Source organism: Camelina sativa, chromosome 12, assembly GCF_030686135.1.
Source record: "Camelina sativa cultivar CO46 ecotype springtype chromosome 12, ASM3068613v1".
In the NCBI taxonomy this organism is placed as follows: domain Eukaryota; kingdom Viridiplantae; phylum Streptophyta; class Magnoliopsida; order Brassicales; family Brassicaceae; genus Camelina; species Camelina sativa.
This window is the reverse complement of record NC_141891.1, coordinates 17906349-17929878: the sequence shown is the minus strand read 5'-3', so window position 1 is coordinate 17929878 and position 23530 is coordinate 17906349. Positions and strand designations below refer to the sequence as shown.

General features: G+C 35.3%; 1 non-coding gene and 2 pseudogenes across 2 annotated transcripts; 1 reads left to right on the top strand and 2 right to left on the bottom strand.

Annotated features, from left to right (window-relative positions):
* Positions 1-301: 301 nt before the first annotated feature.
* On the top strand, positions 302-388 carry TRNAS-GGA (transfer RNA serine (anticodon GGA)). The gene has a single exon. It is a non-coding gene; the product is annotated as a tRNA-Ser (tRNA).
* Positions 389-9150: 8762 nt separating this feature from the next.
* Positions 9151-10585, bottom strand: LOC104748912 (UDP-glycosyltransferase 84A1-like; annotated as a pseudogene).
* A 10608-nt stretch (positions 10586-21193) lies between these two features.
* Positions 21194-22858, bottom strand: LOC104718353 (UDP-glycosyltransferase 84A3 pseudogene; annotated as a pseudogene). The gene has a single exon (XR_015575551.1). The product of XR_015575551.1 is annotated as a UDP-glycosyltransferase 84A3 pseudogene (transcript).
* Between the last annotated feature and the right edge of the window lie 672 nt (positions 22859-23530).

Sequence of the window (23530 nt, the reverse complement as noted above, 5' to 3'; positions counted from 1 at the left end):
CAAAATTCTGTAATGACTATGTGACCATGAAGGGAGTAGTTGATTCGCGTTCCAATTCATTGGCAAAATCCGGTATAAATATAATAATATAACGGGATCGTCGTCTTGACAAAGATGAATAGAAAGAGTGCTTTTGTTTTTTTAATGGTAACAAACAATTCTTATTGTTTTTTTTCTTCGAAGGAAGATCTTTCTTTGAAGAAAAAAGGTTTCCATTTTTAATAGATTGTTTGTGGTTGTACCTTTACTGCAAGAATATAAATGACTCGCTATTCACTCGAGGTTTCTGGGTCATAATGTAGGAGAGATGGCCGAGTGGTTTAAGGCGTAGCATTGGAACTGCTATGTAGGCTTTTGTTTACCGAGGGTTAGAATCCCTCTCTTTCCGTACCTTTACCTAATTCACCAACGTTAACGACCGCGCCATGTATAAAATACCAATCGAGACCTCTAAGAGTCAGACCTTGATTTTCGATTAAAGATAATCGTTGCTTTGCTATCCCGATACCAAAATGGGAAGATCTCCCTTCTGGGTTGGTAGATGAATTGTTCTGGGTAACAGGCCGTGGACATCTTCGTTGGCAGATCTGAGTTATCGACTTGGTCATATGCCCTAAAGTTACCCTAAGCCCTCAGGGCTCCATCCGAACCTGTGACTCAACCTTCTCTTTAGCGGAGGAGAATAGTTCCGAGTAAGTGTGCTCCCGAACCAATGATTTGTATACTCTTTGCCCCAGGTACCAATACTCATGTCTTCCTGCTTCTTTTGATTCTCTTACTCTTATGAAATAAAAGCAAAGCACACCGCTAAACAAAAAGCTGGTATTACCAACCTTCTCAGAGGTTAGGCGATTCATTGAGTCGATCAGTCATCTTTTTCCCAAGACAACTTTATTGTGTGTAGGCGCACAAAGGAAGATCGTAGAATCAGGATTACTCGTCCACTTTCATCGCCTTTTGTTGATCCGTGTCATTCTTGCTGCTTCATTCAATTATTCTTTATTCCTCCTCTCACTTGGGCGAAACACTAGAAACGGCCATTAATTTACGGATCGGTCATACAAGAAGCATACCTACGAATACTTCGGCGTGTGCTGCATTCGAGTGGTTAACAGCATACATCTATTCCCAAATCCCAACGAAGATAGATAGTATCCTTCTGTGCTATCCCCTATATCCTCATAGTAGGGTTGAGGGCAGCGAAGTCTCCCGTTTATCCTGTCTTTTTCTCTTGGTTAGTGTGTACTACTTCCCAACGTATCTTATATAGAGACATTGGAGGAGCCTGATCTTCCATCTACGCAGAAGAGATGCTTGAGTTCTTCCATCCGCGAAGGCGGTGTGCTCAAATAAGTTAGTTTGTTACGAGACTATCAGGTCCACCAGGATAATTCGAGGTGGATAGCCCTGACTAACAGGGGACTAAGATTAGAAAGCATCCACAAGAGCGAAAGAGCGCTTTTATGTTTGTTTCGCTAATCTTATAGATTGGAAGTTTGCCCAGCACAGAGTAGTAGGGTTATGCTTTCTAAAGTATTTTCGGAGTATAAGGGAGGTCCATCTTTAGATATCTGAATGAAAGTTCTGAGCTTAATGGATTCCCGGAACCCCAGGACTTTAGAGAGTCCCAACCCTAAGAAGGCTTGCTCGGGTTGAAAAATGTGATGCAGCACAGACAGAGGTGCGATATAGTAAGTCAATTGATCAAGAGAGATGGTAGCTTCTAGTCTCTCAAGCTGACAATGGTAGTCTAGATAGATATAAAGTTCTATGCTGTTTGCTTGCTCAAGGCTAGAAGGAGGAGTCTATTATTGATAGCTCCCGTTGTCATTGGCTGTTCCGCCTGTGGTCTTTCAGATAGACGTTAAAAATAAAATTCTTTTCATCCTATCCTCCTGGCTACCAGTATATGGAGATGGTTTGATTCTGAGAGTTGAAGAACACCAAGATTTGATTGACATCATCTATGGCTTTGCGCCAATATGAATTATGAATATAGGTTAAGTGAAATCTGACAACCAGCACACTGCTTGATCTCATTATAGCAGCTCCGGCGAAGCAGCACAGACCAAGGTAAGCACAGGATAGGCAGTATCTTTATGAAGTCTCGTAAGGCTCAGATCTTTAATAGAAGTAAACTTCAGGTCTTTGTTCTAATAAATAGCCATCTTCGTCCTCAATGGCAAGAAAGAAAGGCTGCTAGGAGTAAGTGGGAAGTGCCAGGGTAAAGCCCCTGATGGATTGATCAACAGATTCTGCAATTTCATCTCTTTCATAAGCGATGAATTCTTTTTTAGCCTTAGTTGGGATTTGGACTCAGAAGCCGAACACAGTTCTTAGATCGATTAAAAGCCTGCCGCTTATCGACACTCTTTTTCTAAGGATCTTAGGCAGCGGTTGAAGTTACCAGGGATGGAACCATAGGTGCTTTAGCAACAGCAACTCGACTATTAGAACATGCGTACGTGAGGAGCAACTCGAGTGAAGAAGCAAGTTATGGTGTATTGCCCAATGTGCCCCGCTTTTCTCCATACTGACCTGATGATCTGCAGGTCAATTGGTGACAGCTTCTCTTGTGGGAAGGTTGTTAAAGGGTGGGGACCAGGGTTCGAGGAACGCCTAGCGCACCAATAACCTACTGTGGATTTGGATGAATAGTTCCATTTGCCAAGTGAGGGGTTATGATCGATGCCCTGCAGGGCCAGCTTGGGGTCCGTTTGGGCGGCTAGCAGTGAGGCTAGTGGGCTAGCAGTGAGGCTAGTGGGGTCTACGGGACAGATTGTCACATAAAAATCGATTTTTATGTGATAACCCATCCGCGGACCCCACTAGCCCACCGCTAGCCGCCCCAACGGACCCTAAGCTGGCCCTGCAGAGCATCGATCCTAACCCCTCACTGGGCAAATGGAACTATTCATCCAAATCCACAGTAGGTTATTGGTGCGCCAGGCGTTCCTTGAACCCTGGTTCTCACCCTTTAACAACCTTCCCACAAACCCACACAACAAAAATAAGAAATTGAAAACATAAAAACAAAAAAAAAATGATTTGAGATATTGTGGAAGAGAATGAAAGAAGTGGAAGAGAATGAGAGAATGTGAAAATGAGAAAGTAAAAAATGCCAATATGAGAGAATGAGGCAATGCTTATTTATATGATAAGAATTGATGGAAGTTACATTTAGAATTATTGGAGTTACAAATATTATTTCTTGTGCTTGAATAAAATTGAGTGGTGGAATATGATTAATGCATAATTTATTTTATTTTCAGTTATAATTTTATTTTAATGTATGAATTAAATGTATTGTGTTAATTGAGTCTTAAATATTGTTTAAAGCAATTAAACAATTAGAAAGCAAATAAAAAATAAAAAAATTAGAAAGTATTAAATGAAAATCAACCAATAATGAGAGACCAAAACCTTACTTTTATATATATAACTAGGTGCTTCCCCACGCAACGCGTGGGTTGTGGTGTAGTTGGCACTTTCTTGTTTTTTTTGGTCTTTTTCGTTTTCTCTTCTGTATTATTTCGTTTTAATTAGACATATATGGGCTTCGCAGTCACTTGTATTAATACACTATATGTTTATACCATTTCGTTTAGATGTGTACAATTGTGCCGTTTATTTTTTATGAATTATGAGGATGTTGTTTCTTGCTTTTGAGGATCCAATCTTATCATTGACTGATATTGTTCCCAATATATTTATTGTATTTTAGATTTCTAATTAACTGCTTGTGTAAACCCTTCATATGTTGATGTTGTAATAATAAGTTATTTTTTAAAAGTAATTATCTTCCGTGTAAGTGATTATGTTTGTATGCCCATGTGTTGGTCTAATATCAATAAGATCGTTTCTGTTTTTCTTTAGTTGGCTTTGAAACCAATTTTGAGTTAAGCAAATAATGAGTCGAATTATGGTGTTAATAAGTAATATAGATTCTTATGTATATATATTGTATATATGTGACTATAAGTTTAGCTAACTAAAAAATTATGTAATATTTAAATATAATATTGAACATATATATATATATATATATTTTATTATTTGTGGGAGGAATGTATGGAATTATTGGATAGAAGTTATTTTTTGAGTTAAATGACCTTTTATGCCTTTAAAGTGAGTTTAATATTATTAAATTTTCATATATGTCTTGACTTTTTTTTAAAAAGAATACCAAGTGTTTCCTTCCAAATTTGAAGTGACATAGTATTTTAGTTTTCTTATATGATTTTATGAACTTCAGTGTAAAGGTTTTTCAAAGTAATAAGTACACTCACATTGATTGAATTATAAAATTTGGAGAAATGTTTATTTCGATTAATCATCTGCTCTTTTAAATGTATTAAATAAGTATGTTATTGTTCCTACAAATAGGATAACATATATTATAGTTTAACCATGGAGTTAAGCAATGGAAATAGAACTTGTGATTGCAAGACAAAATGCTTATATATATATTATGTTACATATTGATTGTTTAAAAATGAATAGGAACATCCAATTCTTAAATAAAGTTGATTTTTTTTTGTTAAAACCAACATATGTAAATTTAAATTTAACAATGCAAATTTAAAAAATAAATATGAATAGATTAGAAAGGCAAGAAATATAAAAGAAATATTTTATTTTTATAGAAATAAAATAAAAATTGAAAACAATGTTAAATATGTATAATACTTTCTAAATTAAAATATAGAATCAAACTCTTACAAGTTACAACACATATGAGATATAACAATATTTGATATTGGTGGGAGAGGAGGAGAGAATGATTACTATAAGATGGTAATCCAAATTAGATAATAGAGATGAATCTATAAAAAATAGAACAATGTAAAAGGGAAAAAAGCTAAAAAATACCTCATTTATTTTTTATTTGGAAGTTTAATACCTGGTCTTTTTTGGTTGGAAGAAAAATACTTCATCTAATTAATGTTGGTCTAAAAATACTTCATTTTTAAAGATGTTGGTAATTTCCTACCCGTGACTTAAGATCTGTTAACGGACGTTAAAGAATTAGTCGATGGTGTTAGTTTATAAATACACGTGTTAAATAGATATATACGACTTCTAAACAGAAATTGACCATTAGATTCTCATGGTGTGGTGGTAAGAACAAAAATTATTTTCTCAAAGAAACCTGGGTTCGAATCGACCTTTGGATTCTTTTTACCTATTTTTTGTAATTAATGGCAAATTCGTAAATACATCATCTTCTTCATTCTTATTACTGTAGCAGCGGTGGCCGGCGGTGGTATGCAACCGTCGATTAAAGTTGAACCACCGAATAGATCTGAAGTTCTTGCATATTTCTTCCCCGTCTGATGAGACAGAACTAACCTGCGAGTGTAAGAATAGCCAAACCCAAAACAAAAGGTCCAATCCCAATGCATAGGTATCTCTTCCGCTCCCGCCGCCGCGCCTTCTCACTCCTTACCCAAAACTCGACCCTACCGTTGTCACTCCTCCTCCTTCTCAACCCGTCACGCCGTAGCCACCACCATGCCGTCGGAGATCTGTTCGTTGGTTCAGTTGACGGTTGGACATCACTGCCGCTGCTAATGAAGAGGAAGATATATTTACGAATTTGCCCTTAGTTAAAAAAAATTGGAAAAATAAAACACATATGCATGGATTCGAACCCGCATCAGATTGGGAAACAAACTCTTTGTTACCACTAAACCATGAGGAACTATCAGTTATAATTTGTTAACAAGTTGTATATATCTATTTAACACGTGTATTTATAAAGTAACACCGTGGACTAATTCTTTAACGTCCGTTAACAGATGTTAAGTCACGGGTAGGAAATTACCAACAACTTTAAAAATGAAGTATTTTTAGACCAATATTAATTAGATGAAGTAGTTTTCTTCCAACCAAAAGAGACCAGGTATTAAACTTCCAAATAAAAAATAAATGGGGTATTTTTTAGCTTTATATATATATATATATATATATATATATATATATATTTATAATACTTTCTAAATTAAAATATAGAATCAAACTCTTACAACACATATGAGATATAATAACATTTGATATTGGTGGGAGAGGAGGAGAGAATGATTACTTTAAAGATAATAATCCAAATTAGATAATGGAGATGAATATTTTAAAATAAGAACAATGTAAAATATATATCATGTAGTCTCTAAAATTAAAATTTAGCATTAAAAATTTACAATGATATTTCAATTGTTTTTTACAACCCATACAACAAAAATAAGAAATCAAAAATAAATAAATAAACGAAAAATAATTTGAGATATTGTAGAAGAGAATGAAGGAACGTGAAAATGAGATACGAAAATGATGCCAATATGAGAGAATGAGAGATTGAGAGAATCCTTATTTATATGATAAGAAATGGTGGAAGTTACATTTAGAATTATGAAGTTACAATAGTAATTTATTGTGTTTGAATAAAATTGAGTGGTAGAATATGATTAATGCATAATTTATTTTATTTTCAGTTATAATTTTATTTTAATGTGTGAGTTAAATGTTTTGTGTTTATTGGGTCTTAAATATTGTCTAAAGCAATTAGAAAGCAAATAAAAAAATAAAATAAAATTAGAAAACATTAAATGATAATCAACCAATAAGGAGAGACCAAAACCTTACTTTTATGTATATGATATATTGCTTTAAACTTTGAAATGAGAAATATATTATAAACAATAAATTTACATGAGAAATATATTAATTTAGCCAACCAAAATATGAATATAAGTTTAGCCAACCAAAATAATTAAAAATATTAAAATTTAACCAAAAATATTTTCTCTTGAAAGATAAAGAAGTTAGTAGGAGGAATGAATTAATGTACAATTATTGGATAAGAGTTACATTTGAGTTAAATAGAGTTACATGCTTTTAATTATAAATAAATATTTTATTTTTTATAACCTAAAATAAAAGGAATACCAAGTGGCCGAATCAAAATTTACATGATTTGGTTGTTTGTTGATATAAACTCAACACCTACACATAATATTTCAAAATAAAAAAGTATTACTTTTGAAGTGACAAACTAAATTAGTTTTTTTATAAAATTATATGAATTCTTCAATCTCAATAATTTTTAAAATCCCAAGGATAACTTATATTTTTTTTGGTTTTTGTTTTTGTTTTTCACTCATCAATTTAATTTATAGTGCTAGATTTCATACTAATGGTTTCATCTTTAGAGAATTTAGTTAAATGGTATTTTTAAAATTATAATTTATTTTTATATTTAAGTTCCAGCTTAATATGATTTCTTTTTTGGATCATTTTTTATTTTGATTAAACACACAAAAACCAATTTTTTAATTATGTTATTTTTGTTTTCAAAAACTTCAAATCATTAAAAAAATATATATTATATTGATCTTTGCAGATTTATCAATTGGATCACAAAACAAAATAGTCTTTATAAATAGAGTTGATAGACTTTACAAAACAAAATAGACTTTATAAATGGATAATTCTATTGATCATTAAATATTATATTGATCATTATAAATTATTAAAAATGATACATGAATATGTGAGATAACCATAGACATAACAGAAAATTAGATATGGATCATTTCAACTTCATGATCTTATTGTGTGGTGAATATTGTAAGAAAGTATGAAATAATGACTTATAAGATGTTAATATAAAATAGGAAATGGAGATAAACCTTTTAAAAGATTAAAAAAATATATATAAGATATACATATCATACAAACTCTAAAACTAAGATTTAACAATGATATTTGATTTGATTTTTTATAACCCATACAACAACAATAACAAAAAAAATACAAAAAAAAAAAAAAAAAAGATTTGAGAGTAGTGGAAGAAGATGAGAGAATGAAAGAGTGATAGACTTAGAGAATAAGATAATGAGTATTTATAGGAAGAGAAATGATGAAAATTTACATTTAGAAAAATGAGAGTTACAATTCTAATTTATTGTTTTGTTTTAATACAATTGATTAATACAACTTAGTGGAGAAATAAAGTTAATGCATAATTTATAAAGGGAATTTATATGATTTCAGTTTTATATTATGTAAGGTAAATATGAAAATTAATTGTTTCTAAATTTGTGTTTTAATATAAATATTTTTTTGTTAAAATTGCATTGCATGCCAAGTGGACCAATAAGGAGAGAGTGAAACTTTACTTTTATATATATGATTTGTGAATTGTTTGTACAAGGATGGAAAAGTCTTATAATTAGTATAAGATTTAATGCTGGTTTTGGTGTCATCCATGTGTCCGGAAGAAATTGTAGATGCTGTGTTGGATTAGTACATTTGAGATCCAGTACTACTACTTGATGTGTGTCATTAATGTGATCCCAATCATGTGCATGATAGCGACTATTCACAGCATTTATTCTCCTCCACAACACCCACTCTATCTATTTGAAGAGAAACATAACTCCGAGTGATGGAACGACTTCTTTGGGGCTACTAATCGCCGACAAAGTTTATCTTGCTTTTACCTTTGTAAAAAATGTTCCTTCTCATTGGCTCCCTCTATGCTGATCTAGTAAAAATGTTGCTAAAAAAAAAAAACAAAAGAAAAAACATTACTCATAAATTCGTGATCCATGAATTTTATACCCTTTTAGACTTGTGAGATTTTATACACTTTTAGATTTCGTCCGATGAAACTATATTGGCTCCGAAAAAACTACTTCCCCAAACTCATTAACTAGTGTTCACTAGCTAAAGTTTCATTACTTTCAAAGGCACAATTTTTTTAAAAGACACTACTTTGCGGGTTGAGGTATATAATTTTACCGCGTACTGGGTAACACGCAAAGTTGATAACGACCCACTTCAGCGTATCTCCGCATAGTGGATTTTGGGTTTTACAGTTTGTAACCGAAACTAAAAGCTTTATTGCAGTTTGTATACCATTAACATAAATTGTGCTTTTGCTATACTGGGACAATCACGGAAGAAATAATATAAGAAAAAAAAAACAAAAAGGATACATACGAAAGTCTCAATTTAGAAACAAACATGTACGGGTGAATTATTATTTAATAATACCGTGATAAACAAAGACAAAACATTCAACTTCACAATCCACCAAGATAGACTCACAAGAAATGAAACAATAATAAGACAGTAAACACTTTTTGTCTAGTTTCCATTCTCCTTAGCTTTCGATACTCCCACACCTAGCTTCTCAACAAACTCCTTAAACTTCTTCTCCGACGAACCTCCAGGAGCCACCGCAGCTTCTGCCTCGGCTTTCCATTTCAAAGCATTCTTCCTCAACTCTTCTGCCTTCTCCCCAACCGTTGCTTCCAAAAGCTTCTCCGCCACATCTTCCCTCGAGCCTCACTCCGACCTTAAACTCGTCAATCAGATAAACCGCATTAGTCACCTGATCTCCCCACAGCGGACAACAAACCACCGGGACTCCCAAAGACAAAGACTCCATCGTCGAGTTCCATCCACAATGAGTCACGAAACATGCCACAGAAGGATGAGCCAATACTTGCTCCTGTGGACACCAATCCACAATCATCCCATTACCTTTAACACTACTCTCTTTAATTTCTTGCGGCAAGACATGAGCCTCGACCTTGAGATCATGCGGTGGAGGTCTAATCACCCATAAGAACGATAAACCTGATTTCAAAACCCCATGAGTGATCTCCTCGATCTGTTCTTGCCTCAAATACGCAATAGTCCCGAAAGAAACATAGACGACGGACGATTTAGGCCACGAGTCTAACCACTCGAGGCATTGATCCGCCGGTTCACAAATGTCACCGCTTACATCAGAAGTAACGGTTTTAGCGACTTTAAAAAGTGGTCCAATGGCTTTTAGGGGACAAAGAGTTGACATGTAATCAATAACTTCCTGCTCCAAGGAGTCGAAAGACTCGATTAGGACACAGAAGGACTTGCTAAGATTCTTGAACTGTCCAAGAATCGCTTGTCGAAAACCTGCGAAGTGAGAAGAAGGAAAGAGAAAGCTAGGGATCTCGTCGTGCTTCAAGACAGGAACACAAGGAAGCTTAACATCGAGCTCAGGTTCTGTTTCTGTAGGGAAAGAAACTGAGCCATCTTGGTAATGGTAATAAGCAGAGAAACAAGCACAAGACTGAACCCAAAGAACCGCACATGGAATATTAAACTCTTCCGCTACGTGGCAAACCCATGGGATGAACGGGTTATTGATCAGACACGAGACAGGCTCGTTCGCTTCCTTGTATCTCCTCACGAGTTTGGACACTTCTCGTACCCCAATGCTCTCGAGGTGTCGAATGTACACAAGGAAATCACCTCTCCGGTCATCGTCCTCTGCCCATTCCTCGTCAAAAAACTCAAACCGGATTGAACTGGAACCAATCGGTTTAAGCTCACCGTCGACGATCTTGTTGGCGTGTCTCATTTTCTTGCCGCAAAGCTCAGTAGTGACGAAAGTAACGAGTAAACCCTTGGAAGCAATTAGCTTTCCGAGACGAAGTAGAGGGCTGACGTGGCCTTGTCCTTGAAACGACACGAGCATTACATGAGTTGGATTCGGAGATGGACGAGGTTCCAACACCATTCCCGATTTGGTTCCTATTAACACTTTAGGATTGTAAAAGTGATTTCTCATTAACCGTAGAAAGATACATTTACAAGAGTATATATACAAGTATTAGTACTAAGTAAAAGGAAGCTTAGTACTCTCTTTATTCTATATAATACATATATGTTAATATACCCCCCTCAAGCCGAAGCTTCCCGTGGAAGGAAGAGGCTTGAAACCGACAGTCTGTTGAGAATTGAATAGAATGGAGCAGGCTGTAACGGTTTTGTTAGGATATCAGCTAGTTGGTTTTCAGTAGAGACATGTAAGACCTTCAGAAAACCACTCTTAACCTGATCACGTGTGATGTGACAATCAATCTCTACATGTTTAGTCCTCTCGTGAAAAACTGGGTTGTTCGCAATGTGCATGGCCGATTTGTTGTCACATAACAGTTTCGCAGGACAGACAACCTTTATGTGTAAGTCCTTCAACATCTGATCAAGCCAAAGAAGCTCCTTCGTGGTGACTGCCATGCTTCTGTACTCTGCTTCTGTGCTACTACCACTGCAAACATCTTGTTTCTTCGACTTCCAAGAAATAAGCGAAGTGCCCAGAAACACACACATACCAGAGATAGAACGCCTACTCTCCAAACAGGTTCCCCAATCAGCATCAGAAAAACCATTAAGACATATATCTGTATGAGCAGAGAAGAATAAACCTTGTCCAGGATTATTCTTGAGATTCTTCAGAATACGTAGAGCTGCCTTATAGTGTTCATCAGTTGGACAAGACAAATATTGGCTCAAGCGGTTCACAGCAAATGTGATATCGGGGCGTGTTATGCACAAATATAACAGACGACCAACAAGTTCCCGATAAGGCCTTCCATCAGAAAGAAGCGTACCTGAACCTTTTGTCAAAACTTTCTTGTAATCCATTGGGGTTGACTTTGGCTTGCATCCAAGGAGACCATAATCAGCCAACAAGTCCAAACAATACTTCCTCTGACAAACAGAGATCCCTTTGGAGTTACGAGCAATCTCCAAGCCTAAAAAGAATCGAGCTGGACCTAGATCCTTAGTCTTGAACTGTCGAGCAAGAGCCGCCCTTATGCTCATAACTGCCGCATCATTATTGCTGACTATCAATATATCATCGACATAAACTAACACTGCAGTGTAGAAAGTGTTAGTTTCTTTCACGAACAAAGTATTATCAGCAGGGGATTGTTCAAAACCCTCATCAAGAAGCGCCTTAGACAAACATTTATACCATTGGCGAGAGGCTTGCTTCAAACCATAAAGTGACTTGTGAAGTCTACAAACCGGATTTGGTGGCAGAACACCAGAGGTTGGCGTATATCCTTCAGGTAAACTCATGTAGATCTCCTCCTCTAAGTCACTATGCAGAAAAGCATTAGTGACATCCATCTGAGTTAAGCTCCAACCCTTCTTGGCAGCTAACCCTAAGACAAGCTTAACACTAGCAAGTTTAGCAACAGGCGAAAATGTATCAATATAGTCCACACCCTCTTGCTGTGTATATCCTTTGGCTACAAGACGGGCCTTGTACCGTTCAATAGAGCCATCCAAGTTATACTTAATAGTATAGACCCATTTGCAACCAACAACGTTCTTACCCGGTGGCAATGAAACAACAGAAAGAGTCCCGGTATGGTCCATAGCATCCATTTCCACATCCATAGCTTTGGTCCATTTCAGAGATAGTATAGCTTGTTTAAAAGATTTGGGTTCTGTTTCAAGAGTTATGGAAAGGACATAGGACTGGTAGGAAGGGTTTATGGCGGAATAAGATAAAACAGAACAGAGTGGGTAAGGAGTAGTAGAGAGTTTCAAAGGAGAAGAAGTAGAAATTTAGTTAAGAGAATGATGGTAGTCAGATAAGTAACCTGGAGCCTTAGTAGTCCGTCGTGGCCTGGCACTTGGTAATGAGACAACACCAGTTTCAGCAGTAACAGTCTCTGTCACCGGTACAGTGACACTAGAGTGGTTATCGGGTGGTGAAGCATGCGATGAAGCGGATGTGGATGCATGAGATGGTGCAGATAATGCAGGAACAGAAACATCAATCGGAACATATAATGGCAAGATAGCATCACCAAACAAATCTACATCATGATTAACATGCTTGACATTTTGAAAAGGAAAGATAGTTTCATGAAAAACAACATTGCGAGACACAGAAACAATATTAGTGTCAAGATGCAGGACTTTATACCCTTTATAACCAAAAGAATACCCTAGAAAAACACACTCAGTTGCACGAGGACTAAATTTATGTCTATCTTTTTGTAAAGTTGAAACAAAACAAAGACAACCAAAGTTTTTAAGAAAAGAGTAATCCGGTTTCTTCTTAGTAAGTAGTTCATAAGGAGTAATATTTTTCAAAACAGTAGATGGAGTTCTATTAATCAAGAAAACTGCAGTCAGTAAACAGTTACTCCAATATGCTAAAGGAAGATTTGATTGAAACAAGAGAGACCTAGCCACATTGAGTAAATGCTGATGTTTACGTTCAACAACAGAATTCTGTTGTGGTGTATAGGCACATGAATATTGATGAATGATGCCATGTTTATTAACCAAATCAGTAAAGACAAGTTCTGGAGCATTATCAGTTCGCATTTTCTTAACGGCAGTCTTATATTGAGTCTCAACAAGTTTAAGAAACTGAGGCAATTTGATAGAAACTTCACTTTTATTATGCAATAGGTAAACCCATGTTACACGACTGTAATCATCAACAATGGTGAGAAAGTATTTAAAACCATCTATAGACTCAACAGCAAAGGGACCCCAAATATCTAAGTGAATGAGATCAAATGGAGCAGAAGACCTATGACCACTAGATTCAAAAGGAAGACGTTTTTGTTTAGCTAAATGACATATAGAACAAGGAGACTCAGAGGACAAAGTAGACAACGATGATATACTCGGAACATGCTTTAACTTGTCAGAAGATGGATGTCCTAGGCGTTGGTGCCACAGAGCTCCATCAACCTTCAAGGATCCAGAAAAATGCGATGCAGACAATTGGTGATCTCTCCCGTATATGTAAAGATTGTGAAACAGATATCCTCTACCAATCATCAAGCCCTGAATAGACTCCTGGATATAACAAAACAATGGATAAAAGTGAGCAGAGTACTGGTTATGTCGTAATAAAGCACTAACAGAAATCAAGTTAAATTTGAAAGATGGAACATGAAGAACTTCATGCAATGTTAAAGATGATGATAAGTGCACAGTGCCACAATGGGTGATATCCACTCTAGCATCATTAGGCAACATTACGGTAACTCCAGAGACTGATGTAGTCTCATTAAAAAGTGTCAGATCAGAACAGACATGGCTTGTAGCTCCTGTATCAATTATCCAGCTACCAAGAGGTAAATTTGAAGAAAGAGAAGAGAGACATTGATGTTGGAAAGTAAGCTGATGATTCTCATAACGAAGAGATGTAGAAGGAAAAATAGTTGGATATTTAGTCATACCAGAAGATGATTGAGGATCCATTACACCATGGTCTGTAATGCAACAAAGCTTTGGGGAAGGAGCAGGTTGTTCTGAAGACGTGACATGAGCCTGATATTGTTGAATCAAAGACTGGATTTGATCATTGTTGAGCTTAGTGAAGTCCAGGTTGACAGCATTAGCTGCACGAGAAGCTCCTTGATAAGTTGTAACAGCATTAGCCATCGGTTGAGCTTGAGATTTTGTCTGAACAGACTGTGATGAAGGAAACGGCTGTACTGGTTGAGAATAAGAACCAGCAGATCCCCTAGGCTGAGAGAACGATTGAAATGGTCTCGGAGGTTGAGAACCAGATGAGAGACTCTTATATCCTGGGATATAACCTGGAGGATAGCCGTGAAGCTTGAAACATTTTTGAACAACATGGCCAAGCTGACCACAATGAGTACACAATGGACGATTGGAAGGACGAGGTCGAAAGTGATTCTGCATCGCAGCAAAAGCTGCATTATCATAAGAACCATCAAACGAGTAAGACTGATTCGGAAGAGGATAGACAACTGATGAATCAGCCTTGGAGTCCGAAGTATGGAAGATAGCATTATCAGCTTTCGGTGTGACATTCTTCTGTCGCTCATCCTGTGTGACCATATTATAAACTTCATCAATAGAGGGAGTCGGTTTAAGCAGCAAGATGTGGCGCCTGGTTGATTCATATGAAGCGTTAAGCCCCATAAGAAACTTAGTGACCTGACTCCGCTGCTGCATCGTTTCCCATATACCAGCTGCATTACACTCACACCTCCCACAAGTGCACAAAGGCAATTCCACATAATTCTTGTACTCTTCCCAAAGAGTAACCAAGGCAGTGTAATAAGAAGTGACATCCATGGAACCTTGCTGAAGCAGACTCAACTGTTGCTCAATCTCATATACACGAGGAGCATTATCTTGTTTAAATCTTGTTATGATACTTTTCCAAATTCCTTCAGCAGTAGGAATATACAACAAACTAGCACCTATCTTCTTGCTAACAGAATTAATAAGCCAAGTCGTAACCATATTATTGCAACGACTCCAAGATCCCTAATCGCGATGATTCTCAGGAGGTTTAGGAACCGTACCATCAATGAAGCCAAGTTTATTACGGACATTGAGTCCCATGTGCACAGAACGACGCCATGAGTGGAAGTCGGCTCCGGTGGTTAAGCGATTGGAAGCTAAAGCCATACCCGCATGATCGGAGCTATGCAAGAAATAAGGATTGTTGTATAGATCTGTAGATGGATCATTAGAATTAGCACGATTCGGCGATGATGGAGCCATGAATCGAGCTTGGGAAACTCAGAAACCAAGAGATAAGATCAATAACAGAAAGAAAGATGAAAGCGCGGAAGAACAAAGTTGAAGATAGAAAAAGAGAAGATTCGCGAAGAAAGTGAGAATGATTTGTCGATTTGAAGCACTCATCGATCAATTCAGAGATAGAATCGAAGATATCGAAGCTCAAAAAGAAGAGATTAAGAGGATATCGCCATTGGAGAAGATGGATTAAGCTCGCGAAGCTTCAAGAATGAGAAAAAGTTTGTTATGCTCTGATACCATATTAACTAGGCCTGCGAATTCGGTTTATTCGGTTAATTCGGGTCGGTTTATTCGGTTATCGAGTTATTCGGAATCTGAAAACTCTACCGAATCTAACCGACTAATCGATCGGTTCGGTTCGGTTCGGACACGGTTATTTCGGTTCGGAGGTTCGGTTATTTCGGTTTTAAGTGAAACTTGTCAATAAACCAACAATGTCGAACAAACACAACACAACAACAACTAAATAGAATATGATCATGAATCACTGTGTCACATCCTAGAGCTTGACCACAGTACCGACAGTTGGCGAGGGCCTGATCATGTGCTTGCTGAATAAAATGCTCCCAAACCGGAGATCTATGAGCTGGCTTTTTCCTCGGTTGAGACGGTATAGTAGAAGTTGTAGCCTGAGTTCGTCGTCTCTTCCCACCAACTGGAGAAGCTGTCGGACCATCATCAATCTCTTCTTGTAGAACCGGGTCAATGTTCTCTTCCCCAGAGTCATGAGACATCTGTTAAAAACAACAAGTGAAAAAGATCAGTCCAAGTCTAAAGACTAACACTAACAGTACAAACAAAAGCAAAGATCAGTCCAAGTCTAAAGACTAACACTAACAGTACAAACAAAAGCATAGATCAGTACAAGTCTAAAGACTAACACTAACAGTACAAACAAAAGCATAGATCAGTACAAGTCTAAAGACTAACACTATCGGACATCAAAAGCAAACAATGAAACAAAACCCAACACATACTTAGTTCTAACTACAACAGACATCAAAAGCAAAGAATGAAACCAAGAACAAGACATACTTAGTTCTAACAAGTAACAAGACATACTTAGTTCTAACAAGTAACAACACATACTTAGTTCTAACAAGTAACAACACATACTTAGTTCTAACTACAACTATCGGACATCAAAAGCAAAGAATGAAACAAAGAACAAGACATACTTAGTTCTAATAAGTAACAACACATACTTAGTTCTAATTATAACTATCAGACATCAAAGGCAAACAATGAAACCAAAGGATACTTAGTTCTAATCGGACAACATAACCAAAGAATGAAACCAAACCCAACGAATGAAACCAAACCCAACATAAGCAAAGAATGAAACCAAACCCAACTATCGGACATCAAAAGCAAAGAATGAAACAAAGAACAACAAATCCTAGAGCTATACAACGAATCAAAGACGGACAACAATAAAACAAAAGGATTAAGACAAAAGGATTACACGATGCTTTACAACAAAAGGATTAAGACAAAAGAACTTACACTGAAGATTAAACACAAGGTTGATCAGGACAACACAAGATCAGATCAGAAACTCGAGAATCTCTTTCTCTGTCGCCGCTAAGAGGAAGAGTTTAGATAGATTAGGTTTAGGGTTAGAACTAATGATATAAACCGGTGTATTAGCTTATATACCTAGGGTTAAATTTCGGGTTTCCGTCGGTTTTGTCTCTCCGAACCGAACCGAAGACAAAACCGAAATTTTTTGAAAACCATTCCGATCGGAATCAAAAAACAAATATAACCGAACCGAATTGTCCGAATCTCGGTTCGGTTCGGTTCGGACAATCGGTTCGGTTCGGATTCCCAGGCCTAATATTAACACTTTAGAATTGTAAAAGTGATTTCTCATTAACCGTAGAAAGATACATTTACAAGAGTATATATACAAGTATTAGTACTAAGTAAAAAGAAGCTTAGTACTTTCTTTATTCTATATAATACATATATGTTAATAGTTCCCATATTTTTGGTGGATATATAAAAGAATGTCCGAATAGTATGCTTTTGGTAGATTTTCATATACGAACGTTTCTTTACTTTATATAAAGCGTCAAAAGCATTTATATTCAAAACCTATTAATTTATTCTCTCTACCACACATCTTACCAGTTACTACCACATGTCTCTCAACCAGTATATTGCACCTAAACTTTTGATTTACCATTATTTGTTTAATATTTGTTATATAAAAATATTTAATAGCATGCTACATAATAAAATTTAATAGGGTATAAAAATAATATGGTATAAAATTAAAAACCAACTTTTGAATTTATAAAAGGAAAATGTATATTTGTTGTATTATTTTGTAGTAAAATTTTATTATATAATTTTTTTTTTGGTCAACATTGGTCAACATCGGTCAACACCGGTCAATACCAGTCAACACCGGATTCCGGCAAGCAAATCATCGGAATTAGATGGTTATGGTGTTGTACACATAACTCATGTTAGTTTATGCATGTCCTTATGTAATGACAATAGTTCGTGTAGGTAACAAAACATTTATATTGTTTGTATGTGTGGTCATGTGTTGGCATATACTTGACGTAGCTGACAACCATTTTCCCTTTTCTATAATAAATGGGTGTAACTGCTTTTCACTTACACATAAATTATTAAAGGATCATATACTTTTATTACACAGTGGACTAAGAACCCTATTTCTTTTGTTCTGATACCAGTGATAAACCGGTACGGTAGGTAAAATGTAGTATGTATGCATAATATAAGCAATTGTGGACACTAAAGGTTTAGTACCGTCGGTAGCAAAACCAAACTTCGATTTCTAGTCTTCGTTCCATGGTATGTGTAGTTAGAAGAGGTCATGAACAAATTATATAACAAAAACTTACCTACTAACTTTATAACTCCAAATTGAAACCGGTGGACAATTTAATTAAGAAAAATCTATTTCTCATAATTATAATTTCTATATTTTAAAATATGTTACGGTCATTTAACGAGTATATACAGTATACACATTAGTGTGATGTAAATTATGCATCATGCATCTGTAATGACCCTATACTAAACTTTTAACTTTTAGGAACCTTTTATAAATTTATTTGAGATTTTTCCAAAATTGTGGTATTTACGGAATACAACTTGTTTATACTTTATAGCATTTAATGGTTTTTTTTACTGTCTTTGTTAATTTCCTCTTGTTTCGAATTACTGAGTTCACATGGCCTGGGCATATTTGGGTACCCATTTAAATTTGGTTCGGGTTTTTTTGGGTTTAGACCTCTAAGCCCCTTTCGGTTATGGAAACGTTTGTGAAAATGCCCCAACCAAAGTTTTTTTTTTTGAGAATTCTACTCTATATCCATTAAGGTTCTTACCAATAGATATATTTTTATATTAAATATAAGATACCTACACAATGTGTGCAAATTGCATATTCAAACATCTCAGACATCAACAATATTAAAACTTAGATCTTTGGTTTTGAAGGGAATAATTTTCGTGATAAAGGATTTAAGAGTCTGAATGGTAATAGCGGATTTGGTTGTGCGGGACAAAAGATTTGATAGTACGGTGCGGTTGAGCTGCGGTACATGCGAGACCAATGTATTTGCGGGACAAATGCGGTTGATGCAAAATAAGCAGTACAAAATAATGTTTGATTGGTGAAAAACTATTTGCGGTGTGGATTTCATATTGTTTTATTAATAATTATTACAGTTATATTTTAATTTGTTTGTATTAATAAATAAATATTTTTTATTTTTGTATATATATAAATGATTATTAGAACAATAATTATATGAATTAATTAAAAATACAATTAATTTATATAATTGTAAATTATTATCTGTTTTGTGTCAAAAGAAAAATATTAGAATTTAAAAATACAAAACTATAATTTCTTTTGAGATTGTTAAATCTATTAATATATATAATAAAATTTAATGATATTTTCATCATAAAGTTGACTGTAGATTTTTATTTTTACAAATCTGTTATTTTCTGTATTAAAATTGATTATTGTACAATTTGTGAAAAAGTAATGAGGTAAGTTAATTTTTTTTTCAAAACAACACATAAGAAAGAAATTATGTATGAGAATCTTTAACAATTTAACTTAAAAACCCTTTTCAGCATATAGTCATTTGTTAAAACTTATGTTGATTATTAATTTTTTATTAATCACAAATTAAATAAATAAAAAAGTTTGCTTTATTCAAGGCGTTATTGGCAGAAAACGCTAGATAATTGGTTCATTGACAAACAATTGCGGTCTATAAGGTAATGTTTTCTTTAGAAAACCGTAAATAATGCTTTTACTGTTTTCTGATAGTAAGAGCATGTTTATCGGTGGGTTTGAGTAAGGGAAGTTCTTACATTTTTAATGAATTAATTGTGTACTGTTTGGAATATAAGAACCCATGATATCTTAGATAAATTTTTTTCATTTATTGGTAGGTTCTTATTTTAGGTATCTTATTTTTGAAATATTGTTTTTTAAAATTTAAAAATTTTAAATAGAATAGAAGTGGTATAAATGTGTAAACATTTAAAATTTTATAAAATTAAAAAATATTGCATTTTAATTAATTTCAAACATACAAAACATAATACAAATATTAATACATATTACAATAGAAGTGCAAGTTATGAAGTCAAAAACTATCATTTGAATCTCTTTCACTATTTTCCACCATTGATTCCCTTGGTTCTCTGCATCGACATCTTCATTTTCATTTGCTCGTTTCCCATTATCAGCTTGATTCTCTTGTCCCTTTGAGCAAAAAAATAGAAACAAATTGGTTCAGCATGTGTGATGTTTATAAAACAACAACCTATTAGACGATGCCACGTGTTATGAGGGACGAAGCAATATACGTCCTGTTTGTAGGAACGTTTCTATGATTTATCTATGATTTCTATTTAAATTTAACATTTTAATTTTGTAGGACAGTCCAAAGATACGCTAATGCACATGCTCTAAAATCAAAGAATCCTAATCATAAAACAATATGCGATTTCATAATATTCTACTGACAGACTTACCTTGTGATTCCAGATCCTTCGATTCCAAACCCTTCCTCTGATTCCAGATCCTTCGATTCCAAATTCCTTAGTTGTTTCGGGAATTCGATCGCGAGAGAAAGAGAGAGAGGAAAAGAAATCAAATCGAGCTTCGCCAATTTTGTTTTTCTTTTGTATTATTCTATCGTCCAACAGAAAAACAACACGTATGAGTCTCTTACAACAAAATCGGGTTACTATATAACAACCTCCCTTAGCATTTTTTTTTAGTTTTGATTTATTTTTTTCTTACAAAAGCCTATGAACCTCTCTAAGAACTGACCGATAAACAAGGTCTAACGCAAATTTTTCGTTTTATGTGTGATTGGTGACATAGTTTGTTTTTGTCTCAGAAATCTAGAAAAACGCCTTCTGTATGTTACCACTCAAGGCCTAGGTATGCGAGAGAGGGTTCGATTCAAATTCTACATATAAAATTATTGCTTTAATGTGGTATATTGGAAGAAGTTGTAACTGATTTTAGAAATGAATCTCAATAATAGGTTTCGGTCAAAGGAGGTCAAAGGACATCCATTCAAGTTTGGTTCAAAGCTAGATTCTACTGAATGCTTTATTTTCAAACTGTTCTAAAGTTTCTTACCACATAAACTTTGTAAAACGTTTATTTTTCTTTTGAATATAATTTAACATTAAATTCAAAAAAAAATAATACGTTTCGGTCATATTTACAAAAAAATACGTTTCGGTCGCCAGCTTGTGGAAGATTCGATGAAAATAATAATAGATCAACCTTTGGATACTAAATCATATCAAAAAGACACACAACATGATAATATCATTTTTGAAATCTGTAAAATGTTGTGGTGGTTTAGGTTTACATCAACGTTTGGATATTTACGAAAATTTATATCACTCGTCTTTTCCGTTGTCTTTTCTTGTCACATGTTTCGTAAGAAACTTGTCCACAAACTCTCTAAAGTTCTTATCAGATGATCCACCGTAGGCCACAGCAGTCTCCGCTTCCTTCTTCCACCTTTGAGCGTTTTCTCTCAGCTCTGCCGCTTTTTCTCCAACAGTGGCCTCAAGCAGCTTCTCCGCCACAACCTCCCTCGGAACAACCTTCTCTTCAGCAGCTCCGCGGCCTAGTCTCTTGATCTCCCCACTGTGGAAAACAAACTACAGGGACTCCGGAAGTTAAAGCCTCCATTGTGGAGTTCCATCCACAGTGACTTAAGAAGCAAGCAATTGCAGAATGAGCTAACACTCTCTCTTGTGGACACCATTCCAAGATTTTACCCTTTTCTTCGAGCTCTCGAGGCAAAACATGTGGAAGATGAGGTGACCCTTCTCTTGGAGACCAAACCACCCATAAGAAGGACAAGCCAGAGCTCAAAACGCCATGAGCAATCTCCTCCATCTGCTCTTGCTTTAATTGGACTATAGTCCCAAAGGAGATGTAAACGATTGAGGATGGTTCTCTCGAGTCAAGCCACTCTATGCAGTCACTCGCTGGCTCAGAGATATTTCCCTTAACGTCAGAGCTTATGGTTTGAGCCATCTTGAAGAGTGAGCCTACAGGGCTGATGATTGCTTGATGAGGACAAAGGTGTGACATGTGGTTGATGATATCTTTTTCTAGATCGTAAAAAGTGTCGATGAAAAGATAGAAAGGCTTGTCGTTCTCGAGTCGCTTGAACTGGTCTAATATGACTTCTCCGTAAGCTGTGTAGGGAGACGAAGGGTGAAGAAAGCTTGGGATCTCGTCATGCTTGAACAATGGCATGCAAGTGATTTCAACGTTGATGTCCGGTTCGGTTTTTGTCGGAAACTTAACTAACCGGTGGTGGTAATAGTAATAAACCGCGAGACAAGCGCAAGACTGGACCCATAGAACAGCCAAAGGGATTTGAAGCTCCTGGGCCACGTCACATACCCACGGCACAAAAGCGTTGTTTATTAGACACGTCAACGGTTCCTTCTCATATCTCTTTACGAGATTCTTGATCTCTTGTTTTCTGACAGCTTCAAGGTGTGGTCGGAAGGTATTGAAGTTGTCTCTTTTTGCGTGGTCGTCAGCTAAGCCATCACAGAAGAACTCGAACCGGAGGAAACCTAGACCGACCGGTTTGAGCACGCCGTCTTGAATCTTGTTGGCTTGACGCATCTTCTTCCCCAATGGCTCCTCTGTGGTGACAAAGGTGACGAGTAAGCCTTTGGAGGCTATGAGCTTTCCGAGACGAAGAAGAGGGTTTATATGACCTTGGCCTGGGAAAGATACAAGCATCACATGAGTAAGACGACATGGTTCCATGGATCTCTATTTTCTTTAAGAAAACTAGAAACTGGTTTTATTATCTTTACGCTGTTCAATTTATGTGAAAATGCACCTAATACAAAATCGTATATATAAAAGTAGAGTTTCAATCTCTCCTTATTGGTCCACTTGGCAATGCAATTTTAACAAAAAAAAAATTATATTAAAACACAAATTTAAAACAATTAATTTTCACATTTAACTCACATAATATAAAACTGAAATCTTTATAGCTTCTCCCTATAAATTATGCATTAACTTTATTTCCCCACTAAGTTGTATTAATCAATTGTATTAAAACAAAACAATAAATTAGAATTGTAACTCTCATTTTTCTAAATGTAATTTTTCATCATTTCTCTTTCTATAAATACTCATTATCTTATTCTCTTAGTCTATCACTCTTTCATTCTCTCATCTTCTTCCACTACTCTCAAATCTCTTTTTTGTTTTGTTTTGTTTTGTTTTGTATTTTTTTTTGTTATTGTTGTTGTATGGGTTATAAAAAATCAAATTAAATATCATTGTAAAAGCTTAGTTTTAGAGTTTGTATGATATGTATATCTTATATATTTATTTTAATCTTTTAAAATGTTTATCTCCATTTTCTATTTTATATGAACATCTTATAAGTCATTATTTTCATACTTCCTTACAATATTCACCACACAATAAGATCATAAAGTTGAAATGATCCATATGTAATTATCTATTATGTCTCTGGTTATCTCACATATTCATGTATCATTTTAAATAATTTATAAAGATAAATATAATATTTAAAGATAAATA